Genomic DNA, 20,117 nt, shown 5'->3' with positions numbered 1-20,117 from the left:
TGTTAGTCTCTTCCAGTTAAATGATCAGATAGCTGTGTAATTTATGTGTTAGAGAAATATGGTACTGATGTGTAAAGTTGTATAAGCAAATACCATATCAGCTAGGGCTCCTTGTGCTTGCCAAACACATGGTACACAATGTATGCGTGTGCCCCCTTGAGGATTATTGTAATTATACCCTCAGGTGTTACAGAGTACAGCAATGGAATGAAATGTATCACGGAAAACCTTTGTATCATTGTACTTCAAATATCTTTAAAAATAAATGTTTTAATTACAAAATTAATCACTCAAATACGTGTACTGTAGCGCTAAACTGTGCGTCTTGTTGTAAGATAATCTCTGTGGAAGTGTAGTAGTTATCGTCCTCCGAAAGCTAAGTTCTGAAGAAGTCAATGTAATTACCTCATGATAAACAAAAGTCAAATCCTTTGCGTATAGATATCGTAGTTACTACGCTTATTGCCGTGATGAAGTAAGTACTGTACTGTAACGTATTGTTGGCCTACAGAAAAGGCTGTCTCATTGTAGCTATACCACAAAGTTACCACTAAAACAAGTTTTCCTTTCCAGAAGAATTCAGAAAAACTGTGCAGATATAAAACAGATACACCGCAAAAGCACAGAGTAAATTGTGTCACACATTAGTAGTGTCGTGATATAATCGTGTAGGTATCAAAGAAACCAAATGCTAAGTCATCTTTAATCTCACAGAAAGTAATTCAAATAAAGAATGTCTTTTCAACTAAACCAAATTGTAGCATTAAAATCTCATTAACAGTATATGTTCTAAGTATGTAAGCCTTATAGTCGTTAAGTAATCGTACAACTAACAATCAAGAATGTACAAATAACAACACTGTGTCGTCTGTTCACTATAACAATGCATTCATAATTTCTGTTTAAAAATGTTCCCTAGGTTGTAGACTGGATAGTTAACTTCAAAACATTGTTGCATGTTAACAGTTTATCAGTGTGGCAAAGCATACTAGAAATGTGAAGTGAAATGTTTTGTGGCAAAGACAAAGTTAAAGCAGATTGTCTTTCAATAAACGGTTTTACATGGAAATATGGTGCAATCCTTTACTCTTCATAGTACTCAGAGTTGCAACTTGAACGCAATTATCATGCGGTAAACATCGGTAAAGAATACTGGAGTTTTTATCAAGGTTAGCGCCTATGTTATTTTTCTCTGGACCTGCCGGCGAACGTGGCTGCCTGCGGTGCGAGTCATTGTCTGCTATCTCTTTGTTGGCGTGCGTCGTTATTGGGATTTGTAGACCTAACTTCTACAAATTCACCTTGTCGAGAGGGTCCCACCCTGTTTGAATCCCGCCAGTTCTGATGCAATTCAGGTCTGTCATTACGATTATATCGTCTGTCGGTAGATTCCATAGTTTCTTTCTTGCCGGTTAAGTGGTGGAGAATTTCTCCCTGAATTATCACTGCGCGGTGGACCGTTGCGTCTGAAGTTATTCTGTCTCCCGTGATAATAATTATTTTTGTTCCCATATTGTCTGTTTCTCTGATTTTCTCTGTGATGGGCATTATCGCGGAGAGGCGACCTTTCCCTGTAATTATTACTACTCTGCCAACGGTTGTCATACGGTTGGTGACTGTTTTGGTCACTATTTACGTTGTACAAATAGCCTTGTCGTGTATTATTTCTGTCATCGTGGAATTGTGACAGTTGTGACCTGTAATTGTTGTATTCCCGTTTTCGCGTCCCGCGATTGTCAGTGTCAATTTCCAATTCTCGTAAGAGTCCCTGAAAAGCTTCAATGTCGTCTTTGCAACATCCTGCCAAAATAATATTTCTTAAATGTTCAGGCAATTTGATTAAGTAAATGCGGATGAGTTCTGAGGGGCTGTATGGGTTTGAAAGATATTGATTCTTATGCAACTTGTCTTCAAAATATTTCACAAGACTGGAAAATTCAAATTGTTCGAAACGTTTCATCATTATGATGCTATGTTTTACTCGGTCTTGTGTAGCTTGAGACCAATATGCTGAGAGGAAGGCATGATAAAATTCTCCTTCACTGTGGCATTCGTGAATGACAGATCGCATTCTTACAGCTGGTTCATTCTCCAAGTAGCCACAAATAAATTCTAACCTGTGCTCTAATGACTAGTTGGGAGGAAAACAATGAGAGAATTGATGGAGCCACGCTTGTGGATGAATGTAGTTGCCAGAAATCTTAAATATTTTGAATTTACGTGTAGTAATGAACAGCTTATACTCAAAATCATCGTCTCGGCGGGTAGCATATCGGTCATTGTTACGTCGTGTCGGTGGTTCCATCTCAAAAATCCGGTGCACCTTGCCAATTTCTTTCATAATTTCCGAAATGCCCTGTGTTATTATTTTGTGGCACTTCCGTATTTCTAAGTCCCTCTTCCCGTGTTGAAGAGCGAGTGTCCTCTGAAATATGTAATTTTTTTATTACCTGCGTCAACTGATCTTGTACTTCCTGGATTTCTCTTTTGTATTGCGTATTAATTTCATTCTGATTTTGTTGGAATTTCTTAATTTGTTCATACTCTTCTGTGTCAGTGATGGCTACAGGTCTTGTGTCATTGAGATCATCATCTACCTTTGTAGATAAGTTAGTGTACTGATCCGAAAGTTCGGCTACTTTCTCCGATAGTGAACACATTTCCTCAGTGTGTTTTTCTGAACCAAGTTTCAGAGTGTCCATTTGTGTTGAAATCGAATCTACTGTGTCCTTTAAGTTTTCCTGAGTTCTTGCAAGTTGCGTAACCAAATCGGTGGATGCAACTGAGTCCATTTTAGCTTGCAAGGTGTCGTGATTTTCATGAACAATTGTTTGCAGTTCTTTTATGGCTGCTTTGTGATTCTGTAATTCATTGTCATGCCACGAAAAAATAGGTTGAAAATGTTCACAAATTTGTGTTTTTACGTCATTACAGATTTTTTGACATTTCGATTCGATGTTATGTAACTCAGTAGTTAAATCTTCACATGTTTGGTCAAGTGTGGTGTCTAACTTCCGAAGATTGTTTTCCATTGTGTCTAACTGTTGCTGTGTTTGTCTCTGGTGTTGTTCCATTGCGTCTAACTTTTGAAGCTTTTGCTGTGTTTGTCTCTGTTTTTCTCCACTGTGTATATCTCTTGCTGTGTTTCTCTCTGGTGTTGTTCCATTGTGTCAAACTTTTGAAGCTTTTGCTGTGTTTGTCTCTGATTTTGTTTCATAGTGTCTAACATTTGAAGATTTTGTTCCATTGTGTCTAACTTTTGAAGCTTTTGCCCCATTTGTTGCATTAATTTTAATAACAATACACTGGTGTCTGAAACATGTTCCTCTGTGCTATTCGGGAATGCATTTGAACCAGCAATATTCGCAGTTGGAAAAGCATAAAATGTGTCTTGACTTATTTGAGAAATCGGTGAGGACGCAAAGTCTGAATCTGCAGTATTTGCAAGATTGTGTCCTGTCATTTCGGAATCCTGAGGGAAGCTGTTGCCGACCGATCGATCGATAATGCTTCCCTGTTCACTAATTGTTTCACTGCCTACACCTTTGTTTGCAGCCCGCTCCATTTCCCTATGTACAATTACCAAATTACTACTTTGAACATTCGTTAATTCATTACTTGGTGGCGCTAACACACTGCTTTCGTCTTCACTGTCATATCTCAGTTTACTTAGGAGCCTAGTATTACGTTTTTCACACGCCATTATTGTCACAATATTTCACACGATAACACAGAAAAGCACAATTTGAAGAGCAAAAATTAGAGAACACATTAACGTAACACTGAAAATTGCAAGCGCAGCTGGGAAATACTTGCAGCAAATCTACATGCATGCCACAACTGTTTTGCTCTACAACAACGAAAAACTACAACTACAAAGGGAATTCTCTCGACAGTTACGCGCTAGCAATAAACAGAAGCTACACTAATTACACAAACTACAAGAAAAAATCTGAACATTCCAGTGAGGTATCCTATGAAATATCCCCTAACAAAATTATACATGACTGTACTTAAGCTGACGCAATATTTTTTAGCGCAACGCAAGCTGACTTTCCAAATTCCCTACAAAAAATGGCCCTGACTAACATTAACCTATACGTTTCACAAATCGCTTACCTCACAAAATCTTGGTTACTCCAACTACTGCAATACAGCGAGCGCCACTACTGCCAGCTAAATAAAAGATTCAAAATACAGAAGGCACTAACTACTGATAGGGATAGTTAGCAAATGAAAGATTTTAATTAGAGAACAAACAATGTATTTACCTTAATAGACATAACATATATAGCAATTCATGACATCCATTCTTACAAAGTTCAAAACTCCTCCATCTCTCTCCCCACATCCACCACTGCTGGCGGCTCACCTCCAACAGCGCAACGCTACGCGCTGTTAACATCCAGCTGCCCAACACTACAATGGCGAGTGTTACATCAATACCAACCAGCCACAGACTGCACACAGCACAGCCAATGATCTTCATACAGAGCGCTACGTGCCGTTACCAATAAGAAAAACCTAAACAGCCTACTTACACAATGACTAAGGAATTTAATGCTAGCGCACTCCAGCAGATGTAATTTCGATGGATTGCTCACGCGCTGCCTGCGATATGTAAGCTGTAAGAGAATCTCAGACCAGAGAGCACTGTTGTATGTAGTAGGAACTGAGTGACAGTAGGAGTAAGACATAGCTAGTAGTCTTGTGCATGAAGGTGGCTGCTACGGTCTTGGGGAGCGACGGCGGTGCCTGAGCGATCTAGTATAAGGTAAAAGCAGCCTCGAGCATGTATACTATTGTTATATTAAGTCCCATGTAAATGTTTTTGAAAAATCTCTTAATAATAGTCTTTCTTATAAAAATTAATTCAATTCATGACATCCATTCTTACAAAGTTCAAAACTCCTCCATCTCTCTCCCCACATCCACCACTGCTGGCGGCTCACCTCCAACAGCGCAACGCTACGCGCTGTTAACATCCAGCTGCCCAACACTACAATGGCGAGTGTTACATCAATACCAACCAGCCACAGACTGCACACAGCACAGCCAATGATCTTCATACAGAGCGCTACGTGCCGTTACCAATAAGAAAAACCTAAACAGCCTACTTACACAATGACTAAGGAATTTAATGCTAGCGCACTCCAGCAGATGTAATTTCGATGGATTGCTCACGTGCTGCCTGCGATATGTAAGCTGTAAGAGAATCTCAGACCAGAGAGCACTGTTGTATGTAGTAGGAACTGAGTGACAGTAGGAGTAAGACATAGCTAGTAGTCTTGTGCATGAAGGTGGCTGCTACGGTCTTGGGGAGCGACGGCGGTGCCTGAGCGATCTAGTATAAGGTAAAAGCAGCCTCGCGCATGTATACTATTGTTATATTAAGTCCCATGTAAATGTTTTTGAAAAATCTCTTAATAATAGTCTTTCTTATAAAAATTAACTTTGACAATCATTCATCTCAATTTAAAGAATTTATTAGTTTCTCCAGTCCATGGTCATCCCGATTATTGTACAGAAAATCAGTTGTTTCTTTTTACATATCACAAATCTATCTGGCAGCATTGCACTGAGCTGTGCCCGAAAAATTTCTTATATGAGCAGATATATATGCGTTATCCGGCGACTTCATTGAGGTAAGAATTTTCAATTTATTCAGAATGATCTTTCAGGGCCATGAAGCCGCACTGCTGACGTCAAAATTTACCAGCTTAGATTCACAGTCAGTTATTTATTGAAAGGTTGTATGTGAGTCACTTTTTTTTTATTGGTAGGTTAGTCACATTGTATTACATGTAGGTTAGTGAATTTGTCTGTGGGAAGTTACACTGAATGTGAATGATATAATTATTTTTTAGTGTTGGTAGGCTACACTAAAAGTGAATTATATACATATTTTTACTTTTGACAGGTTACGGAATTTTTATTGGGAGGTTACAACAATAACAGCCATTACCTTGACCTGGATGGCGAGCATTCAACAGAGACAAGGATACCGTCAGAGGTGCCCCTCGAGAGTCTGACAGGATCGCTCTTGTTCTCCATTTACTAAGTGATGTGAAAGATACCAAACACAACGTTGTATAGGGTACGGGATAAATTAGTATTTTTCTTTGGTGTCATGAATGACAGCTTACTCTAAATACAGAGAACCGTAAGTTAATGCTGTTGAGTAGGAAAAACAATCCTATAATGTTCGAATGCCATATTAGAGGTCTGCTGCTTCCCACAGTCACCCCGATTAAATATCTAGAAGTAACGTTGCAAAACGATAAAAAGTGCTTCGAGCATATTAGGCTGACAAGAGAGCAATCGAATGGTCGGGTTCGATTTGGTGGGAGTATTACTGTAAAGTGATGCTTATCTACGTAGGAGACCGCATATTGAACAAGAGTGTGACCATTTGTTGAGTACTGCTTGAGTGTTTGTCATATCCACCAGGTCAGAATACACGAAGAAATTGATCGAAATCATAGACTTACTGCTAAATTTATTACCGGTAGATTAGATTACCATTAGGATTACGGAGATGCTTCATGAACTTAAACAGAAATCCCCAGACGGAAGACGATGTTCTTTTTCTGAAATACTATGAAGGTAAGCTAGAGAAATGGCATTTGCGGCTGAATACAGAATGATTCTGCTGCCAACAACGAACATTTCAAGTAAGGATAGCGAGGACCAGGCAAGAGAAATCGGGGTTCTGCTTTTCAGTGGATCAGGAAGGGAAATGACAGGTAATGGTACGAGGTAACTCTTTTTTAGTACTGATATTGTTCTGTGTGTCCCATGGACTAGGGATGCCGGCACGGTAGCTCAGCGTGTTCTGTCAGAGGGTTACGTGCCCTCTGTAATAAATAAAACTGAGTCAATCGATTAACAACTAACATAAATGCATGTCTTACGACGTCCACCCAGAGCAGATGCAACGAACAAAAGCGACCAAAATGAAATTAAAAAAAGGGGTAGCGTCTTTGATTCATAATCAAAACGTCTTCGGTCCCGGGTTCGATCCCCGCCATTGCCAAAATTTTCATGTATAATCAGCATTGGCGGCCGAAGACTTCCGGCATAAGAAGTCAGCCTCAGGAGCGGATAGATGTTCAGGGCACTCTCTTGTCCTGGGGGTGGGAAATTGCCCCTAAAGGCGGAAGAATCAGCAATGATCAACGACATGAGGATGCAGAAGGCAATGGAAACCACTGAATTAAAAACACGTAACGTGTATCCACAGGACATGTCCCCTGTAGTTGAAGAAGTGTCATGATTATCTCTCCATTGGCAAAAGATTCCGGAATAGTCCTCCATTCGATTCTCTGGGAGAGTACTGCCAAGGGGGAGGTTACCATGAGAATAATCAACGAAAGGATAACGTCCTACGAGTCGGGACGTGGAATGTCAGAAGCTTGAACGTGGTAGGGAAACTAGAAAATCAGAAAAGGGAAATGCAAAGGCTCAATCTAGATATAGTAGGGGTCAGTGAAGTGATCTGAAAAGGGAAATGCAATGGCTCAATCTAGATATAGTAGGGGTCAGTGAAGTGAAGTGGAAGGAAGACAAGGATTTCTGGTCAGATGAGTATCGGGTAATATCAACACCAGCAGAAAATGGTATAACAGGTATAGGATTCGTTATGAATAGGAAGGTAGGGCAGAGGATGTGTTACTGTGAACAGTTCAGTGACCGGGTTGTTCTAATCAGAATCGACAGCAGACCAATACCGACATCCGATAGTTCAGGTATACATGCCGACGTCGCAAGCTGAAGATGAACAGATAGAGAAAGTGTATGTGGATATTGAAAGGGTAATGCAGTATTTAAAGGGGGACGAAAATCTAACAGTCATGGGCGACTGGAATGCAGTTGTAGGGGAAGGAGTAGAAGAAAGGGTTACAGGAGAATATCTGCTTGGGACAAGGAATGAAAGAGGAGAAAGACTAATTAAGTTCTGTAACAAGTTTCAGATAGTAATAGCAAATACCCTGTTCAAGAATCCCAAGAGGAGGAGGTACACTTGGAAAAGGCAGGGAGATACGGGAGGATTTCAATTAGATTACATCATGGTCAGACAGAGATTCCGAAATCAGATACAGGATTGTAAGGCGTACCCAGGAGCAGATATAGACTCAGATCACAATATAGTACTGATGAAGAGTAGGCTGAAGTTAAAGACATTAGTCAGGAAGAATCAATACGCTAAGAAGTGGGATACGGAAGTTCTAAGGAATGACGAGATACGTTTGAAGTTCTCTAACGCTATAGATACAGCAGTAAGGAATGGCGCAGTTGGCAACACAGTTGAAGAGCAATGGATGGATCTAAAAAGGTCCATCTCAGAAATTGGGAAGGAAAACATAGGTACAAAGAAGGTAGCTACGAAGAAACCATGGGTAACAGAACTAATACTTCAGTTGATTTATGAAATGAGGAAGTACAAACATGTTCCGGGAAAATCAGGAATACAGAAATACAAGTCGCTGAGGAATGAAATAAATAGGAAGTGCAGGGAAGCTAAGACGAAATGGCTGCAGAAAAAATGTGAAGACATCGAAAAAGATATGATTGTCGGAAGGACAGACTCAGCATACAGGAAAGTCAAAACAACCTTTGTTGACATTAAAAGCAACAGTGGTAACATTAAGAGTGCAATGGGAATTCCACTGTTAAATGCAGAGGAGAGAGCAGATAGGTGGAAAGAATACATTGAAAGCCTCTATGAGGGTGAATATTTGTCTGATGTGATAGATGAAGAAACATGAGTAGATTTAGAAGAGATAGGGATCCAGTATTAGAATCGGAATTTAAAAGAGCTTTGGAGGACTTACGGTCAAATAAGGCAGAAGGGATAGATAACATTCCATCAGAATTTCTAAAATCATTAGGGGAAGTGGCAACAAAACGACTATTCACGTTGGTGTGTAGAATATATGAGTCTGGAGACATACCATCTGACTTTCGGAAAAGCATCATCCACACAATTCCGGAGACGGCAAGAGCTGACAAGTGCGAGAATTATCGCACAATCAGCTTAACAGCTCATGCATCTAAGGTGCTTACAAGAATAATATACAGAAGAATGGAAATTAAAATTGAGAATGCGCTAGGTGAGGATCAGTTTGGCTTTAGGAAAAGTAAAGGCACGAGAGAGGCAAATCTGACGTTACGGCTAATAATAGAAGCAAGGCTAAAGAAAAATCAAGACACGTTCATAGGATTTGTCGATCTGGAAAAAGCGTTCGACAATATAAAATGGTGCAAGCTGTTCGAGATACTGAAAAAGGTAGGGGTAAGCTATAGGGAGAGACGGGTCATATACAGTATGTACAACAACCAAGAGGGAATAATAAGAATGGACGATAAAGAACGAAGTGCTCGTATTAAGAAGGGTGTAAGACAAGTCTGCAGCCTTTCACCCCTACTCTTCAATCTGTACATCTAGGAAGCAATGATGGTAATAAAAGAAAGGTTCAGGGGTGGAATTAAAAAACAAGGTGAAAGAATATCAGTGATACGATTCGCTGATGACATTGCTATCCAGAGTGAAAGTGAAGAAGTATTAAATGATCTGCTGAACGGAATGAACAGTCTAATGAGTGCACAGTATGGTTTGAGAGTAAATCGGAGAAAGACGAAAGTAACGAGAAGTAGTAGAAATGAGAACAGCGAGAAACTTGCCGTCAGGATTGATGGTCACGAAGTCAATGAAGTTAAGGAATTCTGCTACCTAGGCAGTAAAATAACCAATGACGGACGGAGCAAGGAAGACATCAAAAGCAGACTCGCTATGGCAAAAAAGGCATTTCTGGCCGAGAGAAGTCTACTAATATCAAATACCGGCCTTAATTTGAGGAAGAAAATTTTGAGGATGTACGTCTGGAGTACAGCATTGTATGGTAGTGAGACATGGACTGCGGGAAAACCAGAACAGAAGAGAATCGAAGCATTTGAGATGTGGTGCTATAGACGAATGTTGAAAATTAGGTGGACTGATTAGGTAAGGAATGACGAGGTTCTACGCCGAATCGGAGAGGAAAGGAATATCTGAAAAACACTGATAAGGAGAAGGAACAGGATGATATGACATCTGTAAGACATGAGGGAATGACTTCCATGGTACTAGAGGGAACTGTAGAGGGCAAAAACTGTAGAGGAAGACAGAGATTGGAATACGTCAAGCAAGTAATTGAGGACGCAGGTTGCCAGTGCTGCTCTGAGATGAAGAGGTTAGCACAGGAAAGGAATTCGTGGCGGGCCGCATCAAACCAGTCAGTAGACTGATGACTAAAAAAAAAAACAAAAAAACGTTGCAGCATACTTATTTCTTTTCTTTTTCAGAACAAATTATCGACGTTCTTCCTTTCCGTAAAGCAGGCCATCGAAACAAAAGGCATACAGACACTCATTTTTCTCCTCGCAGTACTTTGGAGTGGATCAGGAAAGGAAATGACCTGTAGTGCTCCGAGGAACTTCTTTTTTTAATTCTGATATATTTCTATTATCATTCTTATTTCTTTTTATTTCTCTACGTATTACTGATGATCCTTCGTTCTGTAAGGCAGGCTATCGAAAGTAAAGGCATATAGATATTTTCAGGTCGCTCTATTTGGGAGCGGATCACAAAAGGGAATAACAAATAGTCGTTTGAGGTATTTCCTTCTCTTAATGCTGATATATTCCATCATACTTATTCCTTTCATTTCAGTACATATTACTGATGATCTTTCTTACTATAAGGCAGGCTATCAAAAGAAGATTCATGGTAGAGATTGGATAGAGGCTTTTAAAGCTGCGTAATTGGTAACTATGGAAATAAAGTTGACTAGGGAAAAGCTATCAGCCTGCTATTATCCGACTAACATCAATGATCTTGGTTTTCCTCATCTAATATTTGTCAGCCATGCATAAAACTCAAAAAACTTAAATTCCCGGCGCTCTTACAGGTGTGATCTCTGCCTTCGCGTCGTGATCGTGCATAATAGAAGAGACTAACCACTTGCAGAGGGTAACTTCGAGTGACTATTGCTGTGGTCGCTGTTCAAAGTAGTCAGACTCCTGCGGACGAGCCTCTGCGGTCCTCGGATGAAGTGAATCTTGATATTTCACATGATTCCACCACGGAATGTTAGTTTAGTGTTAGCCTCTCAAACATATCTGTGAATATTCCTTGTCTTACGTTAAAAAAACTGAAAACATTTAGTCCCCATTTTACTTCTTCTTCTTCTTCTTCTTCTTCTTCTTCGAGGCTTGCTCTCAGAATGTCGTTGTTCTCTGTAATTCAAATGATATGAAATAACAATTGGTATTAATATATTTATGTCTTTGTTTTATAGGACTATACTGAATCTTTTGCTCCCCTAACGATGAAACCCCTTGAACCTTTTTTAGTCTGTTAGATTAGTTACAAGGGGACGGTGTGGTGATACATAGGTGGTACATCGTAATAGAGCTATCATTTTCACATTTCATTGCTTGTAAGTTAAGCCCGCAATACATGTTTTTAACGAAGTTCGATTATCATAAGAATCATTATTATACAAACTACTTCTTTTCATTCCTACGAGTATAAAAACCACTTCGTGCTACAAGATGATCTCTTAAAGTTCAGACCACTCTTACTAAATATGATAAAAATATCTTTTTTCCCTCTTCTTGTCGGCACTATACCGCACCATTTCAGCGCTAACACTTCTATCTTATTTAAATTTCAAATTTCAACACGCTAAGATGGAAGGTAACATTACTTTGGTGACCGTCTTCCGCGACAATTGGATAAGTATTCTATTAAATCTTATTGCAGTTGAATTGTTACAAATTTATTACATGCTTTTCATTGACAAGGTAAACGGCAAACTGCGGACGAACAATTGGATGAAGATCAGGACCAATAACCCACGTTAATGAAGTCATTTTTAACAAAAGTAATTAGGAGCCAATTTTTAAATCATACATAATGTTTGAGAGGTGATGAAAATGATCGACAATACGACGCAACGTATAGCTGAAGAAGAGCATCATTTATTCTCCTTTGCTTATGAGTATCATGTTCGTTGCCATACATATTAATCGTTCAGGGTTCATCTGGTATCTAGACTTCGGTTGCTTAAAAATTTTGAAACTATTTATAATAATTCCAAAATTAGATTGCACACGATCGCAGACTTAACATCAAGTGTGCACAGCATTGCAAACCATGACGGCAACAAGAGATCTGTGCAGACGTTTTTAAACACAGACTTTACTCCCCATGTGTTGAACTGATGCTGAATTCAGTAACTGTCTGACTAACTATCAAGAGTTACATGCTCTATTACGTTGCCACAAGTTAAGACTCGGACGACGTCGCTGGTAAACAGTAAGTTTGGTGTCACAAAATGATGTTATTGATAAGTTTTATTTAAAAAAAAAGACTTGCATAATAATAATAATAATAATAATAATAATAATAATAATAATAATAATAATAATCATTAATGTTATTTAAAAATAAGGATTCCAGGCTCACCTTATGAATATTGAAGTAAACAATAGCATGCTTACAGCTTGCGATCGTTAAGTTATTACATCGATCACTTCCAATTTATTTAACAGGCCGAAAAACATGAAAAGGGTGAAGCATTAGTAAAGGACGTGAAAACCCCCAGTATTTCCAAATAAGAAGGTATTTAAGTTAAATTTTACATTATTTCACGATAAGATACAGAGCTCGATTAATACATTATCTTGCAGTAACGACGCGTGAGCAAGAAGAAGTAAGAAGACTTCTGTGTTTTTTAAGCATAAAACCATAAGAACGAATACAGATAATAATTACAGGATTTAATTAAAGTTCGTGTGGTGAGATACAGTTTTATTGCTAACTTCATCAGAACACAAAGGTTTGCTTTAAATTATTCACTGATGTGGCTATCCAAAACATTGATGTTTCAGCACTGGAAAATGTAGTAGCTAGTTGAGAGGAAAGAAATTACATCACCACCCACCTCCACTCAAGACACATTTACAGCACTATATCAAAGCCTACAGGCCATGAGAAAACAAATCCTGAACGCCTATCATTACGATAAAATGGAATATCATTAAAGCAAAATGAAAGGTCGACTAAACATAATGAGTTGTGAAATAAGTAAACTGAAACGTTGTCTAAGGAAAATTAAATTTAGTATAACTAACTAAATAGTCATCCGATACGATAATTTTGTTACCGTAACTGGATGCTTCAAAAACCGACATTGCAAGATCCAAAACTGCATGCCAGGATATTCCTAATGCCATATGACATATAACTGAGGAACAAAGGTACATCGGTGAGCATATGCTGCCTAATATTTTCTAAAACGCAGCGCATAAAGAAGAGATTTTTGATATATATTTCATTCACATTTTTGAGCGTTTCGGGGTTTCAAAGGTTCACATTTACGCTAACTGTAAAATATGTATGTAAATTCTGGTGTGAGGTGACATATAAGTAATCAATAACCGCAACAAAGCAACTTAATTTCAAAGGCATGGCTTTTATCTGGATGTGTTATTTCCCCACTTTCAAAAATATTTATCTGCTGTCGAGAAGCAACTCAAAAATATGGTTTTTAGGTCCATAACCGTACAGCGGGCTCCGAGACGTCGGTGCATGGCAAACGACAAATTAATACATATTCCTAGGACTTTGATTTCAATAACGTTGAAGAATTTCTTGATATCGTTATAGATTTTCGATGGACAGAGGTTCAAATTTACCCTACTTGTATACGTAAAATGCGCACATAAAACCAAGTCTGAAGAAAAATCTTAATCTATAAAGGGAAGTAACGCAGGGGGATGTGGTATAACGTGTTTCCATCATCACTTGAAGGGTTCTGGAAACCAACGTTTTAGTAGTGAAGCACATGCAAAATTTTTATGCATTTTAAGTCCGGCTTCAGGCTTAGAATTAGTCTTGGGTAATTTCAGTTTCACATAATTAAACTATCAAAATTTATCTCACCACTGAAGTTCTGTTCATATGAGCACCATTCAATCCTTTAGCAGGGGAAAGAAGGGAACCAGCGGAAAAATGCTCGTGTCGGAGCACAAAGAAAGCGAATATGATACTGTTTAAAAATATGACTGAAAAGTGACGTGCGAGATGGCTCATTGTACTTCCTATAGCACCTATAAAAATTTTGCTGAACATTTTAGCATATAAAAATAATTCTCTTTCTTTATGCAAAGAGACGTGCAGATAGTGGCAGTTAGAAAGACATGGAAAAGGAATAAATACTGGAAGATGTAGACGGTGTTAGTGGTATAACAAGAGGGAAGCAGACAATGGCAGTGTGAGGGGAAGATACAGGCACAGTGGCCGTGGAACATATTTGACAGTGAAAGAATAGTGCTAGGAAGATAGTGAAGGAGACAGTGCCATTTGGAGAACAATAAAGAGAAGGAGAAAGGAGAACTGGGTAAGAGCCACTGATAATGAGGGACAGAGACTGTGACAATAACAACAAGGAACAGGAGTTGGTGGCAGTGAGAAGAGGCAGCAGCAGCGGGAAGAAATAAAAAAGATAGTAGCAGAAGGTCTGAAATTTACGCTACTTGTAAACGTAGGGCTTGTAAACACTGGGCTGAATGAGCGAGCGTGAATTGGCCAATGTGAGAGGATTGGCATTAGCACCTTACAGCGACGGATTTGATGGTGAGCGAGATTGCTATTAGGAGAGCTTGTGAAGCTGTGAGGTGAGTTACATGTTAAAAAGAGTGCAAATAAGTTTGCATTCCAAAACTTGTGGGAAAACTTTTAAAGGTGCAGAGGAAGATTGAATAAGGCAACTGGCACCCCTCTTTTCATTCGGACTCTGTTAACCAGGAGCATATTCAGCCTTTTGTGCTCTAATACGAGCAACTTCTACTGGTAAAACATTTTTGAAACGAAATGAAAAATTATATAATTTTGCTCCTCAAAACCAGCGTTACATCAAGGAACATTGTGCTGCACAGAGGGAAAGTTTTCACAAGATTTTTCTTAGTTGATTTCGCATGAAGACCCCAAATCAATAAAAACTCTTGGATTCCGTATTACAATTTTGCGTAGAAAATAGTCTTGCTGGAGAGTTACCCCAAAGAGGCACTTCAGAAAAATCAATTAAGACAGGGTTAAATGAAATCATAACGGCTTTAAATAAAGATTTACCTGAATGGCATTACAGAATTACTTCTCAGATCTGACTTATTCATTGTCAGATGTGTAGTACACAACACGTCGCCCTCCATTACCAGGGCAAGTGGTGACTATAATCGACCCACACCGTATGATGAAACGCGTAGGAATAAAATAGAGCTTCCTCATCTGTCACCTACCCATATATCCTGTGGGGAGGGGACAGTAAATTATTTAACATACATGTTACTAGAGGAAAGTATGTTGTAACACAGACAATAGTGTCGTTTCACAACTGGCCAGAAGAATATTCGTACTGTCTTGTTCATAAATATTTTTAAGTAGTGTCACCTAGATCTAGCTGCCCTTTGGGACACTGAAATGGACGAAACCGACAAACTGTGATCAGTTTCAAATTGTATTCATGTTGAAACACTGGTTGATGTGCATACAGAAAAGATGGCACACGTAGGTATTCAACCCAAAGCCATTCAATAGCAGACAAGGAAGTTTTCGAAAATATTTCGAAAAGTATATTAGGACGAATCTATTTTGCACAGAAACCAGTTGCGAACATTAAAAGAGCAGTTGCCCCTAGACATAAGGTAAAAATTAGTCAGTATTATAGAGACCAGCTTAGAACACTGAGCCATGCATCAGCAATCTTTCCCTCCAATCATCCTTGTCATTCTTGTCATACAATACTGCCTCTCTGGTTTGATCGAGTGTGGTCTTTATTTTTCCCTCCAGGGGATCATGAGGGCACAGAGGAGTGTTACTTAGGTGCATGCACAGTGACACTCAGGTTCAGCCCGGGTATAGAGACTCAGGCGACCAGTGACACAACGATGTGTTTTCCAGCATTTCAGGCCTTAAATTAGCTACAGATGCTGGTACAGTTGGCCAGCTATGTGTGTGTCAAGTAAAGGGTGGTGCCTGCAGGTACCGGTTGCTATGGTATCAAGAGCAGTCTCCACTTGTGCACACATTGAGGTGCATTTGTGCAGATCAGCCATCACTGTGGAATATACATAGCAGCGGAATTCTTTCCCGTGCTTTGGCATATTCTCAGCATTGTATAAGCTCATCATTGGAGTCATGGTCATGCTTTCTGGCTCTGGCAGTCTGTTGCCACAATGTTTCTGGAGTTATAGTCTGAGGAAATAGTAATATACAACTCACGTTCTGCAATATTAGGATCCACCAAAATGCAATGATAAATTTTCTGTATTGACAGACTTGCTATTAGTCCTCTGATTGAAGAATGTTTATTTACTTGAAACCTCAGGAAGGTTCAATAATGTCTTTAGGAACTAGTAGTGTGTTAACTGGTGCATAATATTACAGTGATTCAGCCGCCAGCTATATATTTTTGTTGTTGTTCCAATATAAATAGAGCTGTCATGAATACAGGAGAAAGGATAACTAAATATTTAGTTTGAACTTGTAAGTCCAGTACTTCATATGTGTTGTCTACATTTAGCTGCTTATAGTAATCTCGCATTTTATAGGAATTCGTCGAATACCTGTTTCATTCTGTTCAAAATTTGGCCGCTTCTTCCTGTGCTAACGAAAGTGGCAGACATGAATGATGCTAACGACTTAGACGGAGACTGACTCTTATACTATTGATGTCTGAATATGACTGGGTCTGCCCAAGTTCACTAATATGTCGGTCAGGTCATTTATTCTCTTGCAAGTTGCCTCACTTGCAGTTATGTAATTCTGATAATAAACTATTTCCTGTTTTCTGCTACTATGAATCTTGATATTATCTTTGACTGTAAGATCAGACCTCACTTGCAATTATCTAATTGTCATCATTAACTATTTTCTGTTAGCTGCGACCTTGAGTCTGAGATCGCTCCCCACACCATGAGTCTTGATATTACTTTTGACCGTAAGATTATGCTTTCAGAAGTAGACAAGTGTTACTGGCTGCTGTGGCTCACCACCCGAGCCAGAAAAGAGGCATGACTAATACGCTCGTAACGCGAGCAGGACGAATATGTGAGCCACAGTACCTCAGACGCGAAAAGCAACACCTGGAAAATGTTCTGAAGAGCAATGGGTACTGCACAAATTATATTAGAAGTGTAACAGAGTCAAACACTGGGAGAAGTAAGGCAGCAGAAAAAGAAATGTCGGGTACGGCCTTTCTGCCAAAGATTCCCAGAGTGACGGTAAGAATCGGCTTTATATTGGACAAACTCGGCGGAAAGACGATTTTCAAACCGACAAGGAAGATCAAAGAGTGTCTTAGATCGGAAAAAGAGAATAGGGACCCACTTGCAATGTCGGGAATATACCGTATATCATGCACATGCGGAAACGTTTATGATGGAATGATTGGACTGTCAATGAACACCAGGATCAAAGAACATAAGCGGCGCAGGTGGAGAAATCGGCAGTGGCATAGCACGCATTGAGTGAGTCCGACCACCGGAAGTTCTGGCAGTAGAGAAGCACTATCATACGCACTTCCTCAGAGAAGCTGTGGAAATACATAATCACGCGAACAGCTTCAACAAGACAGAGGAAAGAATTAAGGTAAACGGATCCTGGCTTCCCGTACTACAGTGAACGACCGTCGTAGGTAGCAAGAGGAGCACCGCACCGGAAATGACAGCGGAGAAGCCCTCGGACGTATAGTCTGCGGAAGCGAGCTCAGCTCCTGTACACCACCGGCAATGGAGGGTGAAGCTTTGACAATGCCAGCCACTCGTGCTGGCGAGACGTCAGAAAAATCATCAGATGAACGTCGGTCGAGGAATCCGAGACAGAAGCCAATATGTAGTTTGTCAACGAAGGGATTTCTTTCAATTGTCAATCTCTGATTTCATTTAGTCTTTTTACACGTGAATACATATCGCTGTGAAAAATAATATAATAGTTCGGCTGCACAGCTTCATATATATATAATTATGTCTTGCTGTAGATAGTCATATGCATCTCAAAGAGGATGACATCAAATTACTTCCATAAGGAAGAGGAACTTTTTGAGGAAGTTACGATTCAGTATAGACCTTGTGGAGCACCATAACATGTAGCCTTATTCACAACAGTTCACAGTTCATAAACGATACAGAATAACGTTAGTAAAAGAATGTAGATACTTAATGACATCATGATCGGAATACAATCCCTATGTTGTTTTTTTTATTTTTTGTTCTAGGTTAAGCTGGCACATAGCTCCCTACATAAGTAGTCATGATTATTTTGTAGGGACCTGTTTAATGTAACAGCCCTTTATGGCCCTTACGTCGTAGAATAAACGATTTTGGGTGAATTTTTAGCAGTAGGCTGTCTCCTACCTCATGTCTTTCTACATGACCTTACTTTTTTTCGTAATGAGTTTTCTTTAAGGGTATCTCTTCCGTATGTATGGCCAATACTTGTCTTACTTCATCTCCCCGGGAGCATTCTTCTCCTCGAAGTCACGGAAAGTGATCTGTTCATTCGTTTAATTCTTTTATCTAACGAACAAATTCAACTAGAGTGCAGTGTGTGCTGCGTAGTGGCATATCAATGATAAAATTAGTTATAGCAGATGGACTTTGGATGATTACATTTGATTTATCACTAGTTGATATGATTCTAAATAATCTGCTACGATTTGACCTTGCTTTCCCTTCTTCTTGAGTTTTGTCAAGTTTTCGTGTAGGCTCCTTTTGTGCTATAAGTGAATAGGTCATGAGCTGGCCTTAATAATTAATGAAACGCATTATGATTTAGTGGTGTCACTAGCTCAGGCCAGAGCAGCCAAGCTGTGCCATCGTAAGGATTTTATTTTGTATTATTAATTAGCGATAAGATTCCTGCTGAAATATTTTCGCATTTATTCTGTAAATGCCTTGCCTGTATTTTGTAAAACTAAAATATTGAGACGTATTTGGATGACGTCAATGGACGTCTTTACACGCAGTGTGTACAAAGGGATAACAATCCCAGTAAAAAAAATTTTTCGGATGAATGAGGATGCAGCAAAACAACATAAGCGTAATGCTAATGCGCGTGGAAATGGACTAGCAAAAACAATTGCGCCAACGGAAGCTCCGTGAAGTATTTTGGACTTAACCGGAGTGGAGATCAGCGACCTATTATCCACCTGTGATGTTGTGGCAAAGGTAAAATTGTTCGTCGAGTGAGATGCACTCATGCTCATTGAATGGCTGTGACTGAAACTTAACGGGCTCTATGTTCGGTGACCTGCCCTACAATCCTGTAACCATAAATGCTGAGTTCATGGACTGGAAAATGTTTAGACAAATACAAGCTCCACAAGCAAAGACTTTTGAAAACTATGCTAATCACCACTTATATTTGTTGTAAGTGATCGGTTTCGTGAAGCAACTATCGCACGTCATTATTGTAAGTTGCGCCTGCACGCCACGATTTCAGGGTTCCGTACGATATTCAGTAGAAACAGAACCCTTATGAACGTAACTCCATCTTGGGTTCAGGAGCGTGGGACAGCGGCGAGTCAATGTAATGTAATAGCACTGCACTGACAGCCGTTGTCTTGATATTGTTTTATTTGGCAACCTGTTCCGACGTTCCAGTAACGTCTACTTGAGAATTATACAATAGAGTTGCAAGGCAGCAGCTAAACATGTCAAAATTCTATTATGTAAACTAACAAATAATACACATTAATGTACGAAGGTACAAAGAACCAGTAATGAAGTATAATAGTCAGATTATAACGAGGTGTACTGTGGACATACAACATGACTTGCATGTTAAAAGCAAGCACATCAGTCACCTAACAGGAATAACTACAAAGCTGTGGCGTCAATATAATGCATGCATTTGCCCTCTACATTCATTGTCTACAAATGTATGACGATATAAGTAACAAGGACGTATATTTTTTATATATGCCTAGAATAAAAATGAAGAATAATGCCAGATACCTAATGTAAAATTAGAAGAAACAGTCAACATGTTAGAAAAAACGTAACAAATTAAT

This window comes from Schistocerca gregaria, chromosome 3 (assembly GCF_023897955.1).
Source record: "Schistocerca gregaria isolate iqSchGreg1 chromosome 3, iqSchGreg1.2, whole genome shotgun sequence".
In the NCBI taxonomy this organism is placed as follows: Eukaryota; Metazoa; Arthropoda; class Insecta; order Orthoptera; family Acrididae; genus Schistocerca; species Schistocerca gregaria.
This window is presented reverse-complemented; position numbering follows the sequence as displayed.